Source organism: Ambystoma mexicanum, chromosome 5q, assembly GCF_040938575.1.
Source record: "Ambystoma mexicanum isolate Mex_15411 chromosome 5q, UKY_AmexF1_1, whole genome shotgun sequence".
NCBI classification, from domain to species: domain Eukaryota; kingdom Metazoa; phylum Chordata; class Amphibia; order Caudata; family Ambystomatidae; genus Ambystoma; species Ambystoma mexicanum.
In genome coordinates, this window is record NC_090933.1 from 355,143,046 (window position 1) to 355,166,983 (window position 23,938).

Consider the following 23,938-nt stretch of genomic DNA (forward strand, 5'->3'; position numbering starts at 1 on the left):
AATGTCGAAATTACATAATTTACTACACAAAATAGGCACAGGATGCAGAGGTCCACCGGAAAATCTCCAGAGTTCCACATAGGACAGTCCACCTCTGGCTTCATCTCATCACGGGAACGTTGTGCTGTGTGCCATGAAACCAGCGCCGCTCCCCACCTTCACCAGGCCACACCTGACAGACATTCTTTCTGTCAATACAAGGTTGGTGCAAATCCGCCCAGCAGTTCGGGCTGTAGCCGTGAACACATTTTTTTACCAACTCAATTCTATCTGGATTTTGAACATTTTGGGACCTTCCCCCTACAACTTTGTTGCAATTTATTACGCGGTCACACTTAGCTCAGGGAGTTCCTTTCCCCCCCAATCAAGGTGGCTCTCAACAAAACACTGTTATTTTAGTTCAGTTTGGTAAGGCCTCCAGCATGTCTCGCACCCAACCCCAACAAATACCCAGTGTCACAATGGATTAGGAACCAGGCCGGTGTGTAGTAAAAATATACATTTATTACTGTATTGAATCCAGATTGACAAACAAGACTAACATCAGCCACCAATGCTGTGGCAACAAAAGAACAAAAATGACTTCCGGAATGACATCAACACAGAGATAACCTTTAAGATATGCAGTCACAATTTGCTGCAGCTTTCTTTTCAAATCACTCACCAATACAGAAAAAATAACAATTCAAGCCTCATTACAACTCAGGCGGTAAGGGGTTTACGGCGCCGTAAACAGCGCCGACCCTTACCGCCTGAGTACGAGGTCCCTTAGCGCCATGGCGGATTTTACACCTGCTTTTAGCAGGTGTTAAAATCCATGGCGCTAAGGGACCATGGAGTTAATTACGCCACCGTAATTTACGGTGGCGTAATTAACGCCTTCCCCACTCCCATTATGCCCTATGGGGCAAAAATGGGAATGGGGAAGGGTAAATGGGGATTGGGGACTTACCGCCCCGCCAAGGTCAGAATGGGGCGGTAAGTCCGCCAACCACCATGGCGTAAACGTAGTTTACGCCATGGTGGTAAAGTCACGGCCCAGGCGGTAACTTACCGCCTGGGTCGTAATGAGGCCCAATGATTGCTTATTTGGTTATAATACATCTGGGCTGCGCAGGTGAGTGGGTGAGCCCCCCAGCCTCCTTAGGCCTTGAATCCACTGCCTGTAACCCCTTTAGAGACCCCAGCCCCTCCATACCCCCCAGCGCAGGCCGCGTCTTTCCCCGTGTCTTTCCTGCCTCCCCTTGCGCCCGCCCTCGCTCCCTCCCACCATCCCTGATAGGCTGCCTTGATTTCCGTATTGTTGCCGCCACCTCGACCTGCACGCCACTTCCATCTGGGCTGCGCAGGTGAGTGGGTGAGCCCCCCAGCCTCCTTAGGCCTTGAATCCACTGCCTGTAACCCCTTTAGAGACCCCAGCCCCTCCATACCCCCCAGCGCAGGCCGCGTCTTTCCCCGTGTCTTTCCTGCCTCCCCTTGCGCCCGCCCTCGCTCCCTCCCACCATCCCTGATAAGCTGCCTCGATCCCGACCAGCTCTCCGATTGTATTTTTCCCACCCCCACCGTGATTGGCCCCTTGACAGACAATTCCGAAACCCCCAGGGCAGCCCTCTGCCCGGCAGCCCCCTGCGGCTAAGGGCCCGAAGGCCAAGGGCGGCTCCTACATTGGCGGCTCCAGGATGTGTCTGCAGGTGTCCGCAGGGGACGCCAAGGAAGACAACAGACACCAACAAAAACCGTGAGTGTGGCATGGGTGGGGAATAGAGCAATCACTCTACTCCAGAAAACCTCTGTCACTCTATCTTACCTACCAATAACATAGAGTGCCATAATACTAGCATGTCCACACTTAGATAGAACTGTGAACGTTAGAATGTCCACACTTAGATGGAATTGTGAACGTTAGAATGTCCACACTTAGATGGAATTGTGAATGTTAGCATGTCCCCACTAAGATAGAATTGTGAATGTTAGCATGTCCACCCGTAGATAGAATTGTGAACGTTAGCATGTCCACTCTTAGATAGAATTGTGAATGTTAGCATGTCCCCACTTAGATGGAATTGTGAATGTCAGCATGTCCACACTTAGATGGAATTGTGAATGTTAGAATGTCCACACTTAGATGGAATTATGAATGTTAGCATGTCCACTCTTAGATGGAATTGTGAATGTTAGCATGTCCCCACTTAGATAGAATTATGAATGTCAGCATGTCCACACTTAGATGGAATTGTGAATGTTAGAATGTCCACACTTAGATGGAATTATGAATGTCAGCATGTCCACTCTTAGATGGAATTGTGAATGTTAGCATGTCCCCACTTAGATAGAATTGTGAATGTTAGCATGTCCACTCGTAGATAGAATTGTGAACGTTAGCATGTCCACTCTTAGATAGAATTGTGAATGTTAGCATGTCCCCACTTAGATGGAATTGTGAATGTCAGCATGTCCACACTTAGATGGAATTGTGAATGTTAGAATGTCCACACTTAGATGGAATTACGAATGTTAGCATGTCCACTCTTAGATGGAATTGTGAATGTTAGCATGTCCCCACTTAGATAGAATTGTGAATGTCAGCATGTCCACACTTAGATGGAATTGTGAATGTCAGCATGTCCACACTTAGATGGAATTGTGAATGTTAGAATGTCCACACTTAGATGGAATTATGAATGTTAGCATGTCCACTCTTAGATGGAATTGTGAATGTTAGCATGTCCCCACTTAGATAGAATTGTGAATGTCAGCATGTCCACTCTTTGATAGAATTGTGAATGTTAGCATGTCCACACTCAGATGGAATTGTGAATGTCAGCATGTCCACACTTAGATGGAATTGTGAATGTTAGCATGTCCACACTTAGATGGAATTATGAATGTTAGCATGTCCACTCTTAGATGGAATTATGAATATTGGCCTGCGTCGCATCTAGATAGAAATGTGATTGTTAGCACGTGAAAGTTGCATTAGAAAGTGTGCCCTATAGCCTCTCCGTGAATTTAGAAATGTGCCCAACATCCACGCTGGTAAATTGAATTTAGAAGTGTGCCCAAGACCCTCTGTGAAAGTTGCATTTAGAAGTATGCCCAATAACCTCGCTGTGAATTTAGTAGTGTTACCAATAGCCACTCTGTGAAAGTTGCATTTAGAAGTGTTCCCAATAGCATCGGTGAAAGTTGATTATAGAAGTGTATCCAATAGACACTCTGGAAAGCTGCATTTAGAAGTGTGCCCAATAGCCTCTCCAGAAAATTGAATTTAGAAGTGTGCCCAATAGCCTCTCTAGAAAATTGAATTTAGAAGTATGCCCAGTAGACGCTCTGTGAAAATTGCATTTAGAAATATACCCAATAGCCTCTCTGGTAAATTGAATTTAGAAGTGTGCCCAATAGCCTCTCTGGTAAATTGAATTTAGAAGTGTGCCCAATAAACCTCTCTGTGGAAAAGTGTATTTAGAAGTTCGCCCAGTAGCCTTGCTATGGAAAATTGAATTTAGAAGTTCGCCCAGTACCCTCTCTGGGAAAGTTGCATTTAGAAGTGTGCTCATTGAAAGAGCATATAACCCATCATATCACACCACCACGCTTACTCTCTCCTTACATCACCACTCAACTAGAACACAGAGATACTATGACACCATTCGGTATATCTGTTCTCATACCAACATCCGCCGCTTACTCCACATCATTCTATGTAAACACTGCTGGTATCACACCCCCAGCCAGGCGTTTTCCTCAGGCCTAACGCAGCCACATCCGTTCCGGATAAATCCTGCCAGAACGAACACATTCTCCTGATCTCTAAACCACCACATCTACCGCTAAGAAGCAGCTATTACACGAGTACCGCACGAGCTGCACACATACCCGGTGCTCACACGCACCTTTCTGACTCTCCGTTCTCTCTCTACTGATCTGAACTTCGGTTCCCAAGGGCGTTCAACCTACCAGCGCCTTCAGACCATACCAATGGTATATAAGGCGCTATATAAGTGCAAAATAACAATAACAATAACAATATAATACTTTTTTTTTTCTCCCAGCAACCCCCACCCTCCAAAAATTAATTAGTCTTGACCCCTCTGAATTGAAGGCCAGTGGCAGGGAGTGGGAACACAATGGGAACATTGTTTTGGGTTCTGGTAGAAAAATGCACTCTTTGGAAAAGGGATTCAATGGAAAAAATCATTTTGCACATATTACCACGGATGGAATATGAGGGCAAGAAAAGCAATGAGAACAATCGTTTTGCCACACATGAAAAGAACAGGCACGGCTTTGTAGTTTGGGTCAGAGGACAATGGGAACAAAGGGGCAATTTCGTTTTTTTCCACTCACATGCAAAGGAAATACAAAGTTTCACACTTCTGATTGAAAATGAAGGGGATCAATGGGGAATTTTAGTTGCACCCTGCACACTCACTTGGAAACAGGGTTTCTGGGATTCATTGTTTTGGATTCAGTAGCACCCATGCCCCTTTCTGTACCGAAGTCAGGGGTTTTCTTAAAAATTGTCAATCAAATCTTTATGTCTATACCGGTTCGAAACACACTGGGAGGAGCTTGTTAGTTTGGAATGCTAACAAACCACATCCTGTGATTTCTATAGGGGAATGAATTGCTTTTCTTCAATTAAACAGGGCATTTTGCTACGGGGAAATAACTTGAACAATTCTTGAGAAAAATGCAGGGTCTACACAGTCTATGGCTTTGGGATAGTTCAGGGTCCCGATCATAGTGGTGCGCAATTGCAACGTAACAGGTTGCAGGAACGGTTTAGGAGTGTTTGCATTCAGATTTTCCTGAGTTATAACGAGTTACGACAAATCGTATGCATGTTGTTATGGTGCCGGTGACAATTGTGGGGGACCCTGTGCAGGGTCCCCGAGGTGCAGGTCTGCTTGCGGGGGACCCTACACACTGTTTTAAGGGGTTTGTATTTGCGCCTGGTAAGCACACAAAAGTAGCTCTTTCTGGCTGTTTCGCTTTGCGCGGGGCATTCCGGCCACAACTTGCGTATACGGTTAATTTGTGTGAACAATTCCATGAAGAAGTGGAGCGGGCAGCATAAATTCTGTGCGCCGGCTTGCACAGTGACGGTCCTGGTGCACAGGCGTTACAGGATTTCTGCACACTTTTCCATGAATCGGGCCCTTAGTGTTCTTGTGGCCGATGTTATGTACCAACACTTGTTAGGGATTAGGAAGAGGAACGTTAGGGTAAATGTATCTGTGTGTTTCAGGGAGTCTTAAGCAAAGATTCCACAGAACTTGGAGGAGTCAATAGGTTTGTTGTGAACAAAAGGCTTCCCGAAGCCCTTATTTTCTAGGAATCTTATTTTGTGAATATAATTTCTATAGAAATTACTTTTCCTCTATCGAAAGATTGAGCCAAAGAAACAATGTTCCTCTAGAATAGAACGAATAAAGCTGTGATGTATGCACTGACCAATCAGACAGCAGCGTGTAGTGGCCAATCCAGCGCTGCCTAACCGGCTGATGATGAGACGCTTTGCATCCCAGCCTCGGATGGATGGCTCATGTCTCCAATCGTGCTGGGAATAAAGAATCGATAGTCCTTCCAACCTCCTGAAGCAGTTTCGCAGCTACTGCTCATCTCCTTGCGCCCAGACCTCCCTCCCGAACCCCCCGGCCTCTCCCTCGCAGCAGCACACGTCTGATTCCTTGGCGTGCATGCCCTTGCTGTCCCTGGATATTCCCACCCCGGATGAAGGCATTGCTTTACACCACGCTGCCTCCTGCTGCCTTGAGGCTGCGCTGCTCCTTTTCAGGGTCCCTGGATCTGTTTCTCGGCCCCCGCTGCTTGCCTGGGATTTGCTTTTTGGCCCCACTCTTATTTGATGGACTTCAGCTGAAGAGGTACTCGGATTTTTTGCTTGGCTGATGTCAGGGGTCTGTGGCGTGAATTCACATTGTCGCGCCTGTTTCTTTTACTGTGAACAATACTGCGAGCCACGCGCACCTGCTTGCGGGTAACATTAGATGAGGTACTGGCCATTGTATTTACCATAGTCTTGTTTCTTTGCTCGTTCATTTTGGCTCAAGTACAATCCGTATAGGGCTATTCTTTCTGGGGGCGTTGAGCACTACTATAGACGCACGGGTTATTTATCTGTCTGGGGCAATACATAGTTCATGTGGTGCGTGGGAGGGGGGTCATCGTGCGCGTTTTCACATTGTTATTTGGTTCTTCCGTTGCTGTTTCCACAGGTTAGTGAACGATGTGTATCGTATAAAAAGACACTGGTCGGCTCGTGTTTGCCCGATGGTTAGATGGAGGGCTGAAAGTAAGTCTGGCGCAGACAGGTAGAACGCAAGGAATCACGCAGGGGAGGGTGCTAAACAATCGGACGCACGTTTTGCGTGTTGCGTCTGTTGGTTATCGTTTCTTTACTTGTGCACGCGGGTGAGTGGCTCTTTTTTTCGAGCCGCCCACACATCTCAAATCCGCGCAGTCGAGCAAAGGCTACAGCACTGTGGGAGCAAGTTGTCTTAGGACCAGAATGTACGAGTAACGTAACCGTGTCTGGCTGGCCCCTCGGACAGGGGATGTAACAGCCACGAGAGCCAGGCGCATACACGTGGTGCACTCCAGACTTGAAAATAGAATGGAAACAGGCGGGAAAATCGGGCAGTTTCAACACAAATAGTGCATTTCGCTGTTACTAAATACGTTTTGGGACGTGCTGCTGCTATCACGAGCTCAGAGTAGGATTGTGTGCCCAAGATCACAAGTCAGGACCGCAATCTCTGCCGGGTTCTATGGCTTTGGCTCCCTAAAAATTGCGGTTAAGAGCCTCGGAAGATGCTATGTGTGGGACTTTCGGCAGGAGCCTTTGCAGGGAGTGCAGCTGATCACTGATAGCAGCAGCGTACATGTTAAGCACTGCTCATAAAACCATGGTGGGCACTTCATTTAGAAATCAGAGGCGCTCAAGCCCACACCGGTGCCAGCGGAGCTCCTCAAATGCCACTTCTGCATGGCAGTGTTTACAGTCTCCTGGACGAGTGGGCGTGGGTTCATCACTCACTGTCATCAGGCACGGGCGATCTAAAGGCCTCGCGGTCACGTCGCCGCGAGGAGGGGGCGTGGATTGATTACAAGTCCTGGTTAATAAAGGGAATCCGAGAGCCGCGGTGATTAAAGCCATCCCAGCTAATGAACCTGGTCTGCACTCTGGCTGCAGGCGCGCTGGTCTTTGGCAATACCTGCCCTCTGTGTGCGCGGGTCAATTGTCTGTGTATTGAGTCATGGAGGTACCGCGAAGCATCTGAAGGCCTCCCACCGTAGAGAGGGCACTGCATACAACCTACAGACTCCTGGACTAATCCATATGGATCATTATTAAAGAGGCTGTTTGGCGACCTGTCTTTGCATTGAGGCGTTTGCATCTTTATTCATTTGTATCTGTGCACTTGCATTGCTCATTTTTCAGGGAACAAGAACAACACATGTCCAAATGGGTAAACGAGCATAGAAAAGAACAAAAGGGAGGGGGTGAGAGGTGGGGGTTTGTAGAAGGGCGACTTTCCCCTTTTATTTAGTGAAACATGGACATGAATAAAGATGTAAAGACAGCAAGTTTTTGTTTTTTGTTTTAATGGAATACGTACCAGGTTTTGTGGTTCGCTTTGCCCCAGGACCCCTGCATGCACCCTTGCCCCACCCGTCCCTGAAAGGAACACACAGACACAGATCCTGCAGTATCGGCCTCCCGGCGCGCACTGCCGTGATGCGGGACTGCCCCCTTTATTATTAACTACACGTGACGGCAGTACGTTGCTGTCGCGCGACGTTACCACATGACACCAGAGTGCTTAGAGCATCCATGTGGTGTACAATATGACATGCAGGGCCGGTCATTGGCCGGGCTCTCGCCGGATCCGAGATCCAGCACCAGATGTGTAGCCGGATCTCGGGATCCTGCCAGAGTCAGCTGCCCCAAACCCCTGCTCTGTGCTAGGGAGAAGAAAAAAAAAGTGCACACGAGCAAACTGTAACTTCCTATGGTGACCCCATGAAAGAGGTCACAAGAGGAAGTTACAGTCAGCCACGACCCCGTTTATTTCTTTATTTAGACAATGTTTGTTGGATACATGGACCCTGATTATTTATTTATTTTTTAAATGTTTGTCGGATACTTGTATCCAACAAACATTGCATAAATAAATAAATATACAGGTATCCGACAAACATTGCATAAATAAATCCCCCTATTAAGATCACCCATGATGCAGCCACCCATCTGCCATCAGAGGGGAGCTGCAGGAGCTGTGCTGGGTGTGGTTCAAGTAAAAGAAAATGTTGCTTATTGGTGAACAGAAATCACCCTGTTTGAATAGTACCAAAAGGGGAGATTTTTTTTTTAATAAAATGGAATGCAAATTGTGCATTTTAAAGAATATTTACTCAGCAACACTGGTGAAAACTATTTTCCGCATAGTGAAGTAACTCGTCACCAGTGCCATGAAAGTGGTTTGGAGTGGAATTGATATATAGTTTGGAAAAAGAAGAAGCATGAAAGAAATTGCGCCATTTTAAACTATTATTTTGGACATTTCCTTTGATCAGAGGTTAACTGCCAGCTCTGCCTCCATTAACCCTGCCTCCTCGGGCACCCCCGCAAACTCTGCCCCCACCCCGGCCCTTGTGGGATCCCCACCAATTTGTTTCCATTTCCACCACTGATGACATGTGAGCACATCCAGTCACACCATAAGTATTGCCAAGACTCCTGTTCCAGGGGCATGTCCGAGGTGAACATAGGCCAGAACACGGAAACACTTCAGCCGACTCAATCCATCCACGCCCTATAGGTTTGAACGTTTGCACACTATTCCCCAGCTAGGCAGCTGGCTGTAAAATGTATTATTTTGAAAGGCATCAAAGCCAAATGGTCGTTACACAGATCACAAGTATTTTGAGGTTGCACTTCCGTGAGTACAGTGTGCAAAATGCAGAGCACTTCTGCTCCTGCGTCGTGAAGGGTCGTCCTGAGCAAGTTTGTTTATATTTTTTTGTTTGTTTTTTATTGTTGCAATAATTCACTTGGAGCGTGCTGAAATATTTTAATCAAAAGTTAAGTCATTCTAAATGAGGTTGCATTCTTGCGAGATTGATTTAGGTTTGGTTTGTTGAAGATGTATGGTGAGCAGAAACGGGTTTGCTTCCCCACTGGATGTGATAAAACATTCCAGTGAGGAAACCTCAGCCACGTTAGTTATTTAAAAAGGTGGAGGCCCCCCCCCTGTATTTTTAGCAGTAAAATGTGGTAAAGAAAATTCGAGAAAACGGGCTTTGAGGAAATGGCTGTGACTAATCCCATAGATCCCATCTGAATGGTCGAGCTTGTTTTGCATGTCCCATCTGCATGGTCGAGCTTGATTTGCATGTCCCACCTGAATGGTCGTGCTTGATTTGAATGGCCCACCTGAATGGTCGAGCTTGATCTTCATGTCCCATCTGAATGGTCGTGCTTGATTTGCTAGTCCCGTCTGAATGGTCGAACTTGATTTGAATGGCCCACCAGAATAGTCGCACTTGATTTGCATGTCGAGCTTGATTTGCATGTCACACGTGAATGGTCGAGCTTGATTTGCATGTCCCACCTGAATGGTCGAGATTGATTTGCATGTCCCATCTGAAAGGTCGAGCTTGATTTGCATGTCCCATCTGAATGGTAGAGCTTGATTTGCATGTTCCATCTGAATGGTCGAGCTTGATTTGCATGTCCCATCTGAATGGTAGAGCTTGATTTGCATGTCCCATCTGCATGGTCGAGCTTGATTTGCATGTCCCACCTGAATGGTCGTGCTTGATTTGAATGGCCCACCTGAATGGTCGAGCTTGATCTTCATGTCCCATCTGAATGGCCGTGCTTGATTTGCTAGTCCCGTCTGAATGGTCGAACTTGATTTGAATGGCCCACCAGAATAGTCGCACTTGATTTGCATGTCGAGCTTGATTTGCATGTCACACGTGAATGGTCGAGCTTGATTTGCATGTCCCACCTGAAAGGTCGAGCTTGATTTGCATGTCCCATCTGAATGGTAGAGCTTGATTTGCATGTTCCATCTGAATGGTCGAGCTTGATTTGCATGTCCCATCTGAATGGTAGAGCTTGATTTGCATGTTCCATCTGAATGGTCGAGCTTTATTTGCATGTCCCATCAGAATGGTCGATCTTGATTTGCATGTTCCAAGATCTCTCATTCATGCCATGAATAAGTGGGGGGAGGGGCCTGATCATCCAGGGGTAGAGCTGAGCAAGCGGTCTGGGTCGACTCTAGGAGCAAAACACGAGCCACACAGTCAAATGACACACCTGGCGCCCTGCCTCATCACAAATCCCAGCTCTGGTGTCCTGATTCTCTGCTTCCCTACCCCATAACACACATACCTGGCAGCACAACCTTGGCATCTAGGGCACAGTAAATTCCAATTTGTTTTGTTGTTGTTCATAATCAACCACTTTAGTTTGGTAGAGAAGTTAGGATTTGAGCCAAGCTCTCCCTTTCATGTCTTGGATAGATACTATTCGTGTCATCATGTGAATGTAACTATATAACAAATCAACCTGCCGAATCTAGGAACCGAAAAGAGTGTTAATGTAACCCGTTGTCCCCATCTCGAATGAAGCACTGGACACACCAGAATGCAAAGCAATGTCAGCCTAAACAAATCTCCTCTAGGGTTGGCAACTGTAATTTGAAAACTTTGACTCAACCGTGCAAAGGTCACCTTGCAAGGGACCTTTTTTTGTTCATTTCAAACTAGCGGACATCCTGGAAAAAAAAGGTGGTTTAAAAAGGTGGTGGCGTAAGGTGGGTATTTTGTGACTGCTGTGCTGTCTTACATAACCATGAAACATAGTCAGATGGTGTTCAGATACAAATGGTACAAATCACAGTATGTACTTGATGCTCCTGAATGATCTTAGCACCTTTTTTATACAGTGTTCTTCCCCAATATCTCATTAATAGGGATGTACAGTTGCACTTTTTGGGCTTATCGATGCGCAGAATGGAATTACCATACCAAATAATCTTGGACCCAAATAACAGGACAGACTCAAAGAATATGGCAAAGTACTACTTTACCAATTTAATAAAATAGGGCAATCTGGCGAACAACGAATTGTAGCCCACACACTCACACTGCAGATTAGTTACACAAAGGCTTTATACCTCAAAATGCCTCGGCTATGATGTCATCCTATGTGGCAAATAAAACCTATCGGACTTGGGGATTGGTTAGGGGAACATGTCTACTTATGGAGTCTATGCGTGTTAGTTACTTTATTGGCTGCTCCTCTCTGGTAGGCAAGCCTCGAACTTCCTTCTAATTACATATAATATAGATTATAACTGCATAATATTAGCAGATTGGTTCATGCAACATTGTATGCTCATTGTTGCATTGGCCCTCAAGATAGTTTGGTATTCTCTCCCATCCTTGGACACTCGGATCACTAGCAGAAGGTAAGCAAAATGAAACTCAGGTGTGGATAACAAAGTCAGACTACTGCCCACTTGCCCAATTAGTCTATCATCTCTCATCAGCCAAGCCATCAGCCAATGCCTCTTCTTTGTAGTTGACCTTGCAGACTGTTCTCTTCTGTGGGACTTTTAAGGGAGTGGTGGTACACCAATATCTTCACCTGGAGCTTAATGACTAGGTCTTGTTTTCAAATTCTGAGCCACGTGTCAATTTCAACCGTTTCTTTAATTTCAACCGTTTCTTTAGTGCTTATTAAAATCAATTGTGCTGGTTGTCATTACTCCTCTTGGCCTCTAGAGACTTGGTTGCTCTGTCTCACATAGGTTTTTCTGGATCTTTTATTCTCAAAACTTGGCACTTGCAAATGTTTGCTCATTTACATAATCTAAGAGAAATATGTCCTGTGTACATGACTTATCCTCGTTGATTCCCCTTCTACTCTGCAGTAGCTTCTTGCTGTGGCATCCTTGGTCTCTGGCCAGCAGCTATTCTTTGTTCATGCATGAATTTGTATTTACATCCTCCATCAGCTCTGCAGCTCTGGTTTCTCCACCTTGAGCTCTTTGCTTACTATCAATGAGAACCGGCGTCCTTCTTTTCAACATCCTGTGTTCTGTTTTTTACTGCAGCAATCTTCTATACAGCTCATCTACCTTGCGTTTCTGCGTATACACATTCACTACTCATCTGGTTAATTATCTACTTTGTATGTAAGGTTTCTTGTCACTCATATATGTTTGCGCTTGTTTCTTCAGTTACATATTTATTCTTTAAGTATATTTATATTGTTTCAGTGTGTCAGTATATCTTCTCCTTATGACATCACGTTGCACCTGTCAGATTTTCTTTACAACTCCTTGATATTCAGTGGAGTCTGCTATTCTCCTGCTACCACCTCAGTACGAGGGTACATTTGTTACGGTTGTCTGAGCGCATACCATCTCTCATACACTGAATGCAGTAATGGGATGATACCTGGTGTCGTGCACAATGTCCTCCTGTGGTTCATCCGGTATGACAGTGGTGGTGGAGGAGCCTATCAGTGTCATATACTTCTGCTCCTCTACAGGGTCACTCGATACACATTCACTGAACAGTTCCAAATACATTTGCACACGTTTAAAAACGATGTGCTCCTGAAGTAAAAATGGCAGGCGGGACTTCCTCTGTTGCGGAAGGCAAACCTCGCTTGAGCTTGCGTCTGTTGATTGTCCTCTCCTTTTTTGTTGACATTTTAATGAGTGGCTGTTTCGCCAGTAAACCACTATAGTATTGCTTTGAAGTTTTCAGATCCACAATGCTCTTCAAAGTAGTTTTTCCGACTGACCAGAGGGTCTCGTAACCCCATCCATGTTACCCAGGACGACTGCACCAAGATTGGTATTTCAAGACCATCAACCATAAAGTAACCTTTTGGTTATGAATTCATTAATTCAGCAACCTCAGTTCTGGGCTGCTGATGGCGCATATTGGATCAGTGCAAAGGTTCAGATGGTAAATACATTTTCAGGTCAACTCCTTCAGATGGGAGTGTCTTCATGCTACCTGTAATGACACTGCGGCACTGCTAGCTGATCACCTGACACGGCATGCACAATGCAGTCGCACTTTGGTCCAGTCGCTGGTTCTCTCTAGAACCGATACTGGAAATGCATTGTTAACTGGGCTTCCAAAAAATACTTGGCTTCCATTGAAAGCAGTTTTCAGCGCAGCAGCCCGGTTAGTGAGTGGACCTCATACATTTTACCACACTTCTCCAATTTTAAAGCCACTCCATTGGGTTCCCATTGACTGCAGGATACATTTTAAATTGCTTTGTATTGTGCATAAATCACCGTGTGCTCGATCTCGTGAGTATTTAATACCAAAACTAAACGTCTCCAGAGGTCAAAGAGGGCTTTGGAGTCAAGAATGCCTGCTTCTTGAGGTTCCAAGATTTAGACGCTCGTTCACACAGAAAAAAATCTTTTTTCAGGAGCTGCTGTTAAACTTTGGAACCTTTTTTGAAAAGACATTCGACAGACTGGAAATTATCTCAAATTCAGGAAGTAAGCGAAAGCACTATTCTGGGTTCAGGCTTTTTAGTCAATTCAGAATTTAATTAGCCATCCCTTGAACTCTTTTGAGATATTTTTTAGAGTTATGTATCGCGTATATTAGCCATCTTTATTTTTAAAATATTATTCCAACCCTGTGTTTTATCTATTGTATATGTTTTTTGTGACGTGCTCTGATGCTCGTTAGCCAGGTTCCCACTATAGAACATTTTTTTCATTAAATAAATACAGTGGGGGCATGATCTGACTCGGCATATCACCTTCTCAAATATCATGCCTGTGCACATCGGCTGCATAAGTGTCCGCACAAGTAGTACACTGAGCCATTAACCTATTAGTCTTGCTTTCACATAATGCCAGCATGTCCAATTTCCTTCAGTGAGCTTTGAGGCAACAAACGTCAAGCAGCTTCGAAGTGTACCATTAAAAAAAGAAATGTGTTCATATTGGCATGTCGGACGCATTACTCAGTGCTCCTGGCAGTCCCCTGTGCCAGGGTAGCCTGTCAAGGACTGCTCAAGTGTCTGCAGTCTTAATCCCACCACATGCCCCGCATGGCTGCACTTCTGTTGTCAATGAAAGTGCATCTGCGTGTCCACACCTGTTTGAAGGCATTAATTTCGTCCTAGCACCATTGTTTTGCTTCATTTCACCAGGGCAATAACTTTTGGGCTGTGCCATAAATTTAGTAAAAGTGCAACATTCGCAAGAGGTTAGTATTCATGCTTGGGGCAGGGGCATTCTTGCCACTTGCCAGGACATTCCTTATAGTAGGCTGAACACCACTATTGTAAAGGAGAGCACTTTGGCACCAGAATAACCGAGTACAATGTCTTTACCTTTTAGATGGTTTTGGTGATCTGAGTGCCTGCTGCAGACATGTGTGTCCTGCATGTTCCAGGATTGGATTGAGTTGGGGAGGGGTCAGCCCTTGCTTCTTCGGATGTCAGATCGGGCCAATTACCCAATTACCTTTGATATAACGCCTATTACCGAGTTTATAAACTGGAGAAGAGCTCGGCACACACAGATGGGTGACAGTGTTTTATTATTTCTGCTGTTTTTATAAGTTACCAGGCTCGGACTGGCCTATAGGCAATAGTGCAATGCCTGAACCCAAAAACGCAAAATGCTAGTGTGGGACAGTTTTTTGGTGTGAAAGTGGGCCAGTTTTTTGGCCAATGTGGACCAGTTTGATTAGTTAACTCACTACCCGACTAGTAATTTGGACCATTGTTGCTAAATACATATTAATTACTTTGCACAACTTGCATCACATTTTATCCACACAAAAAACCTTGTGTACTATTCAAGCAGTCTGTCACAAAGGGAATGAATTGCCATTTGCAACTGTGGGACACTTTTTCGTTGGTGACCAAGACCATTTTATGCCCCAGTCCCACCCTGTAAGTAACTAATGAAGAAATATGACCGAGCGGCGGGGGCATTACCGACTCAGGTAATGCCCCGGGCGAGCGAAGTGAGGGCCTTAACGAAGGCCCCGGGGCATTACTTGAGTCGGTAATGCCCCTGCCGCAAGGGTCATATTGCTGTTAGTACCCCGGCCCCCAATATATGCGTGACCGGTGCACTAAAAGCTATTTTTTGTGTCCCGAAACGCTGCGGCGTTTCGGGACAAAAAAAATAAAAAGAAACGACCAAGAAAATGGCTGCTGGTAAAGGGAAAACGGAGTCCATTTACCCTTTCCATGGCCGCCATTGGGAGCGGACGTGCTGGGAACAGAAGTGTTCCTAGCGTCCACTACCGGATGGCCCCGCTCCCAGTCTCCACACTGCTGGAGGCTGCCATTGCCCCCCAATGGGGACGGAGGAGCAAGAAGGTAAGTGGGGTGGGGAGGGCAGGGAGGAGGGAGGTAAAGGAAAGAAGAAAAAAAAAACGTACCTGAGTCCCCGGCGGGGGGGTGAAGGCAGCCTCTCAGCCGTGGGGAGGCATGGAGCGGGGATGGCCCTGCTTTGAGCCTCCTCATTGGCTGAGGGGCTGCCACGCCCCCTGCCGAGGACAAGGCTAGCTCAAAGAGATCTCAGGTTGATGTATTTTGGGCAGGAAGTGGGTGGTAATGACCATACATACTAGGATGGCCATGGCCGTCAATGGGTGGGTAAATAGACAAACACCTGCACACTTTGTATCTGTGCAACCATTTCTACCTGTACGTGGCCACCTAACTGCTAAAATTAATAACAGAACATCAGCCCTATTTTTTTCTTCTCCTTTTAAATGCTGGGCCCGGTACTTTTTGTTTCCCATTTGAAATGTAGCAACAATAGATGTCGCAGATTACTCTGGCCTTCTCACGCATAGCCATGGAAACAGTGAGAGTCTGCTTTTGGGTTGTGTAGATATTTGTAATGTGGGAGTTTCTATCGCAAGTCTCTACTTGAAAAACATCCGTTCTCCTTCTTTGGAGAACATCATACTTGCTGTCCCTTGGTGTGTTCTCCTGTCCCCGCCCCTCAGGGAGATGCTGGGGCGTGCAGATACTGTTCATGAGAAGTGCATTAGTAATAGTGTACTGTAGAGAGCACTGTCTGCATGAAGCTTCTGTTGGGAAGCAATCACCCTGGTTGCTATTGGTTGTTCTCAACAGCAATGACAGTTTTTTCCACTGTGCCCCACCATCTATGCTTGTCTGAACTTATGACCTGCAATTCATCATTGCTACAAAGTGTGCCCGCATGTGCAAACATCGATGGCTCTTTTGGTTATGCCTGCGTGTTTAAGGGGGCTTCACGTTTTTCTAGGGAACACGCCCCACTCTAGAGAACTACTAATTAGGCCTCGTTCTTCCTCTTGAATGCGCACACCTGGCTGCACCAAGCTCACCCGCCGTCTTTTGGATAGACAGCTGCACAGCTGTGGATAGATTGCATTTTGAAACCTCTACCTCCTCGGCCATTGTAACATTGGTTGCATGTTAAGTGACATTTTTGCGGCAGTCAGGGTCACGTTCACTCATGTTCTGCAGATATAATATGGCTTCCGGACACTGTTTCGGCAGTACCCAAGTAGGTCGATGGGGCCTAGCATCTGCGTCTGAAGGTCCAATAAGGCACTCCCAGTGCCATAGTTAGACCAAAACGCTGACTGCCTAGGGTGCAACATATCTGCATGTTCTAAGTGCTCCTGGGATTGCATAGATGCAATTTTGTCCACAAATCTTGGTAAAAAAGGAACATTTGTGATGGGTATCAAATTGTTAGTGGGATTCTATCCAAGTTTCTTTAGCAATTGGAGTTACCATGATGTCTTTTATAGAGTCGGGAACTGTTTTGGATGACAGTTGCATTGGTAAAACATGAGAGAAAAGGGGCAAACGATTGGATGTCACTCAAAATTAACTTAAATGGAATTATATCTCCAGGGCAGGTCATTGGATGCATTTTCCTAAGCACGCTTTCCATCTCAGACACAGAGACACGGTTAACTTAAAGGTAGGGTACGATTTATTTCTCGGAGCTTGAAGTGGATTAAGCGGCATGCCTGCAGCAGTATCATTAGCAATCCGGGAGTGCGCCTGATTGATTTTATCAGAAAAGGACTGCTGAATTCCAACACAATCTTCCATAGTTGGAACAAAAGACTGGTGTTGTGCATGGAGTTTATCCAGTTTTTGAAGAGTTTCTTGGTATTATTCTCAGCGTTCTCAATTGTTTTGTTGAAGTTTTTCTTGGCTCTGTATATTTCAAATCTATACGTCATGTGGGGTAAAATATAGCCCCTGAGTGTCGGGGAAAAAAAAGACCAGGCCAGGCCAGTATTTAAGATTGACGCTGACTGGTGCTACCCATTGGAAAATGCAGGCCAGTCCCAAAACACTGCTGTTTCTGATTTAAGGCCTAGGACATGAACAGAAATGGGCCTCTTTCAATTCACCCGAACGAGCAGGCGCTCAAGTGAAGGAAAATGTGCCTGGACTTAAAAGTAGTGCTGGATGAGCCCAATGCATGGCAAAAGATATATGTGGCTGAAAATGCTGTTTTACTAAATACATGCAAAGCTACACTTTCTACTTAAAGGGACAGATAGCATTGTGCACAATATTTTCAATGCAGCACAATACTGTGATCCAGAAATCTACAGTCAAGCCAAGCACTGTGCATTTGTCACGAATAAAAACACGTACTTTTCAACATTAAAATGAAATAATTTAAAAGGAGAGGCCTACTTGTGGTAGAAGTGAACACTGGTGCACTCTTTTAACTAACTTATTTGTTGAAATTCTGAATGTACCTAGGGGTTAATATTGTAGAAGCAAAAACGATATGTTATAAACAACAGGTTTAAATGTAGCTTACTATACAAATGGTTAAACACAATGCTGTGCAAAATGTCAAAAGGTAAAAACCTTTGGTTGATCTAACGCTGTACTTTGAGAAGCCTGCATGCAGAGGGGCATTTCCACTGAAATGAAACTGTGACCCATGACCTGTTGGTTTGGAGAAAGATGCTCTCTAGGAGAAAGATGTCTGGTTGTCAATTAGTTGCTGATAACGGGTCCTGCAAAGTGACCTAGGTTTAGGTCTTCTCATAAAATGTGCATTAAGCCTGAAACAGAGTCCTTTGAAGCTCTTGAGGAGAGCTAGACTCAAAATGGGCTAAATGCCACATGCTCTGTAAGTGTATTTTGGGAATCAAAACTTAAGGAAAAGGTGGGGGCTGGGAAAGTGAGTGAGGCTTGTGAGGCAGGGGTTTAATTAATAGAAGAATATACTAGAAGAGTGCATCGTGTATGCCACAAAGCTCATTCCAGATTTTTATTAAAGGTGACAGAAATCTCCTTTGAACTATGCTAAAACGATTTTTGTGTGACAAACATAACAGAAGTGATTGAGAAAACTTTGATTTGGGCCTTCCCATGATGCAGAGAGATTTTAAAGTTGGTATGATGGTGAATGGCAAAATTAACGTTTGTATGATGAAGTATCATATTTTTGACTAGTACGGTCAATCAGGAAATCAAGAAAAGTGGTACCCCCGCCCAGGAAGGGTATGCTGAGGTAAAATTAGTGTGGTATGATTCACTGTAAAATATAGAACTTTTTGTGAATGATTCCGGGAGAGAGCTGCTGCTGGACTCTTGCGAGAAACAACTAGCAGAGAGGCCTCAATCCTTTTATCGGAGACAGTGGCTGTGGCATTTGAGAAGCTAGCAGGGGCCCAAACCAGGGGAGCAGAAGGAGTTTGGGTGTAGGAGAAAATCCCTGACTGAAAGCCCTTGACCAGACCACTGCTGTCCTCAGAGGAGCCATGCTATTTTCCCTGACCAAAGCCTCCCATGCAAGAAGATATCCCAAAGCCATATGTTGTGTGGGGAGCCACCTGCCTTTATCCTTTTGCATTAGTGGGTAGAGAGGTGTGAAACTGGGTAGGCCCTTCGCACAAATTATTAAATATTAACCAGACTTATTTCCCCATTAGAAAACCACCCCCCTGTTGAAATTCCATTGTGTTGGGAGCAACCATCCTTAAACCTTTCCCTTAAAGTGTGGGAAGGGGGAAACTGTATAGATCCCTAGCACATTTGATTAAAGTAAATCAATTAATACCTACATAGAAAATCACGTAATGAGGATTGTTAGAATTCAAAACGAATAATAACTCATGCCCAGTGTGTTAGAGCTGGAATAGCCCATAACGACCTGGTTGACTGTCTCTGAAATACTTGACTTCCACATAAAAAAGGGGGGAGTGTCCATCATCCCAAAAAGAAGTAATCCACAACACACCCCCTTTCAAGTCAGTGTGGAGGGTGTAAAACGAAATTCCCCATTCCTTTTAAACCAGAATTATGAAGTAGTGTATCCAATCTGCATGTGTGGTGCATAACAACATTTTTCTTTTGTTTTAATTTTTCTCTGACCTCAAACTATCAAGTCCTGCCTTTTATTTTCAAGTGTGTTGAAAAACGATTTTCATTTGAGTTCCCTTTTCCCAAACGTGCCTTTTAAATAATAAGCCCAAAACTATTTTTCCCATTGAATTCCTTTCCCAAACAGCGCAGTTTTAAAACAGCAGCAAAGCGATTTTTCCATTGTGTCCTCACTCCCTGCATCTTCCCTTTCAATCAAAGGGGTCATATAAAATTGAGGACTACAGGGCGAGGGCTTGTACAGGAGGGCAGAGCATCCTCTGACGGGCCCATAGGTCAGAACGCACCCTCTAGTACCTGTAAGACAAGATAGCTGCACCTTGAGGACGTTAGGGTGCAGGATTCACGTACTCCGACACACTTCAATAAGGACAACTCAATAGTTTGGCAAAGGGAAGTCAGTTTAATGACAAGTACAAAAAATGGGGAAACAAATGATAATCATCAATGGTGCGATCGCCTGTCTCGCTTCAACTCCCAACTTCTTCATGCTGACAGTAACTTTTATAGCAAATTCACATCATCATTGATGCGTAAAACTCATAAGTTTGACATGCAATTCTATTGGTTGGAAAAGGTAACTTAAGTATAGGTCCTATATCTATATATGGTAACAGTGTGTGCGGATTGGATAACTCTTATCGGGCGGGCGTCTACACCCATCCCACTACATCACTCGTGATGGACGTCACTACGACTACGACATCTTATTGGCTCTACAAACTATAGGATCCTAGATGATTTGGTCCATTGTGATTGGGTGGGTTACACCCCTAGGCATACATCTTCCACTTTAATGAGCAGCATGCAGAATTGACACCCAGATGCGGAGTGCCCCAAGATTCACCCTGCCTCCCTTCCATCAATCAGCGCTTTAGGGCTTTGTGTCAATTAGTTGGCTGAGGATGGCCTCGAAGCTGTAGCTTATCAGGAAAAGTTATGGCCTCCTCGGGTTCTGGGTGACATCAGACGCTGGTACTTCTTTGCCCTTGGCTAGTCGCGTGTCTGTTCACCGTGAATCTGCTTCATTTTCCTTCTTTTTGTATATTTGATTCTTTGTTCAGCCTAGCCACCTGCCTGGGGCCTCCTTATCTCGACCTTCACTGGCTGGCAGTCATACTCTGAAGTTTCGGTTCTTCAAAGTTGCTGCTCTCCTCCCTTCCTGGAGTTGACCTCGAATTCCCAAGCATGAGCTACTTTTTGCTGAGTTTCGATTCCACTCTTCCCTTCTGGTTTAGCTGGAATATGAATCTCGGCCTTGCTGGCCCCTTGCAGCCTGGGCTTAGTTCTGCTTCACAAAATGGAGTTGCACTTGTATAGTGTGCTTCATTGAGGTAGATATATAATTGGCGCATGCCGCTCTAAGCTTCTACTAAGCATTGCAAGCAGTACTGTTTACTGAGCTTCTTGCGTTCGGAGCCTATTTAAATGCATTCAGTCTGTTGCGCAATTCAATCCTGGATACGTTCTTTGTGCTGCACCGTCTGTCACATCATTATTCTTTACAGTTCGTCCTTGCGTACCTTCTTTTGCTCGTCATTTTATGGTTATCTGTACATCACGTCTGGGCCCTCGTGTTGTCACCAATTGCCTTCCATTAAGGCTCTGTGGGTCTCTTCGGGGACAGTCTGTGAGTAATCTTCGTTTCGTGTCAGCTGCTGGTATCGTTGTCTCAGTGGATACCTTGCAGCCCACGGTTGTCTGGCTATTGGCTCTTCAATAGGTATACATGTCCTTCTGATGGGTACTGGACAGGGCCACACCGTGGCTCTCTGTTGGCTCATTTGCTCCTTATAAGTCACATATCTTGGCGAGTATGCTTCTGGCATCTTGACATGGGTGGCTGGAGTGCAGGCCATATTTGGGACTTACTCTACACACCCCCCTCTGGTCGGTTTATCGACCACCTTTTCTTCCTCCTTTAGATTATTCTTACTTGGTTCTTCTATGTCCAATTCTTCATTTGTACATGATGGTGTGAACATGTGCATCTTTGGAGTCCATATGTTTATCACTCCTTTCAAACTTCCTGTTGTTCTTACGTGTTCATCTTTGTTCCAGGTCATTGGCTGGCATTGCCCATTTGGGCTGCAGTAAATCCATTTCCCTTCATACCTTCTTTATTTTCTGGGGTATGCAAATTTTGTTCCTTCTGGCGCAAATTCGCTGGCCTTCACAAAGTTTGTTATTTCTTCATCTGTTAGGTCTCTGGGCTTCCATCCTGGTTCAACATCGACCATAAATTTCATCCTAATGGATTTCATTGCGGTTTTCTGGCATTGTGTTACAATTATCTTGATAGCACAAAATCCTAGTAGTATCATTACTAACAGGGCTCCCAGAATTTTGAATATGTCTGCCATCCATTGTGGGACCCATAGAAACAGTGTTCCAAACCAGCTGTCATCATCAACTTTGTCAGTTTCCTTGATCATCTGATTCTGCAGATCTGCCAGCATACTTATGGATTCTGTTAAGGTTCCATTTTCTTCATCATGTGAAGATATAAACTGCAACATGATTCTCCGATTTTTGTTCAAATACCTCCACCCATTGCTGTAATCATGTCAAGTACATATCTGTTCTGGAGGGTCATCAATCGGATTGCTCTCAGTTCTTCTTTGATTGCATTGAATCCTTTTATGGTAGTGTTGATGGTCTGCAATAACTCCCATCTGGTCACCTGCAACCATTTAGCATTCACTCCTATTTGGATGTGCGGCAAGAGCATTGTCACGAATACTGTTGAGGTGAAGCTAAACAGCCTGTGCTCGTATGGGATTGCATAAAATGCTTCTTCTGATTTGACAGGAAAGTAATTCTCTTTCCTTATTCGGGATACCAGTTCCACAGACCTCCTTTTCCTCAGATGAGCATCTGCTTTTGGGAAACTGTCGATATTGAGGTCACTCTTTGGGATCACTAGTGCAGGAACGTGGACGTTCACTATTTTGCATATGCCTCCCCAGTTTTTCGGCAACCTTATGTATGCTTTGGATCCACACGCCCAGTAATGATCCATAATTACTGCACTTCCGTGAGTCATACCTGGAGCTTCAAAGATCCGTCTGCAGCTCAGATTCTCTCCCATCTTCCTTGTGCCATTATACCTGAATCATAATTTTTGGCATTCCAGTGGCACTATCTGCAGGGGTCCCTCTCTATCTTCGACCCATGTTAGTAACTTCACCAATTTTGGCCATAGAGATTTGCACAGTTTTTGAGAGTTTGCTATTGCTTCCTTGCAGGCTCCAAGGAACATCCATGCTCGGCATATCACTACTCCTGCTTCCCATCTGTCTGGGGAAAGCACTGTTCCCCAAATCTGCATCTGGCCTCTATTTCTCCATATTTGCACTTCATTTTGAGTTTTCCCTTGGACATTCAGTCTTGGGTTTATCTCCCATCTTGTTCCTGCTCCTTGTGCTTCTGGCTTTGCATACCTAATCATGTGATTCCTGGTGTGAGCTCTGTTTCTTGTCTTGATGTCTTGGATATAGTCATCTTCATCAGGGTATGCTGCTTCTTTTGCCCATATCAGTGAGGGATCTCTCCCCATGAATTTTCCTCTGGTGTTGCACATTGCTACGTGTGACAAACAGTGTGCTGTCGGGACATCAATTTCTACAGCCACGAAGATCTTGGACTTTCCCATGCTGTACGGTAGGAGTGCGCAGACGTAGCATTCTCCTTCAGCTTCCTTCTTCCGACCTCTTTCATGTGTTGGTACCAAATGTTATTTCCTAGTTGTGCTGTGCTGTCTAGGTAATCATTTAGTTCATTGTTGTCTTCATGTGGGTTTCTCTTGATTCTTAATGTCTTTTTGTAGTTAGCTATAACTTCGTCTCTAAATGCGTCTATGTGACTTTTTCTTGCTGGAGGAGTCTCAGGCATGTTTGTTGGAGGAACAGGCTTCATTACCTGTATCGCTGTGGTAGGAGACAGTTTTGTATGTCTCTACTTCCCTTTTTGCATTCTCCCATAGGGCTCCTTTAACCACCATCTGTGTATCGTCTGTCCTATGTGTGGCCCCATCGTGGGCCTGGTGCCCGTAGGAACTGATGTGCTTGCTGCGATAATCACTGTGGTTCTATTTTTCAGTTCCTCATGCAGTTTCTTAGCTTAAGTTATAAACGGGAACAAATGGTCTATCAGTATTTGTGTCTTTGCAGTGAATTCTTTTGTAGCAGTCTCTGTCTTCTTAAGTGCTTTAGTTATATCTTTTTCAGTTGGCCTTTCGCTTGCTTCCTCTTGGTCACTTCCACAATTTTCTGGAACTGGTTGTTCGGTAGGCAGTTTTTTACTTTCTGTTGCCATCATTTGAGGTTCTGTAGCCATTGACACTTGCCCTTGCTCGTGTGCATTTAGTGTGTGGGTGCGTGTAGTTGTCAGTGCTGTGTTTTCATTCATTCCGTGCTGACCCTGTCTCCAGCATTTCTCTTCATTTGTTACCTCACATGT

The 23,938-nt window shown here is 45.0% G+C and overlaps 1 long non-coding RNA gene across 1 annotated transcript in view; it reads left to right on the top strand.

The window, feature by feature from the left end:
• The first annotated feature begins 5,531 nt into the window (after nt 1-5,531).
• The window catches only part of LOC138498579 (uncharacterized), a 532,598-nt gene continuing 514,191 nt past the window's right edge, over nt 5,532-23,938 (top strand). Inside the window, exon 1 of the long non-coding RNA XR_011278762.1 lies at nt 5,532-5,888. This is a non-coding gene — a long non-coding RNA (uncharacterized lncRNA). The remainder of the gene's footprint in view (nt 5,889-23,938) is intronic.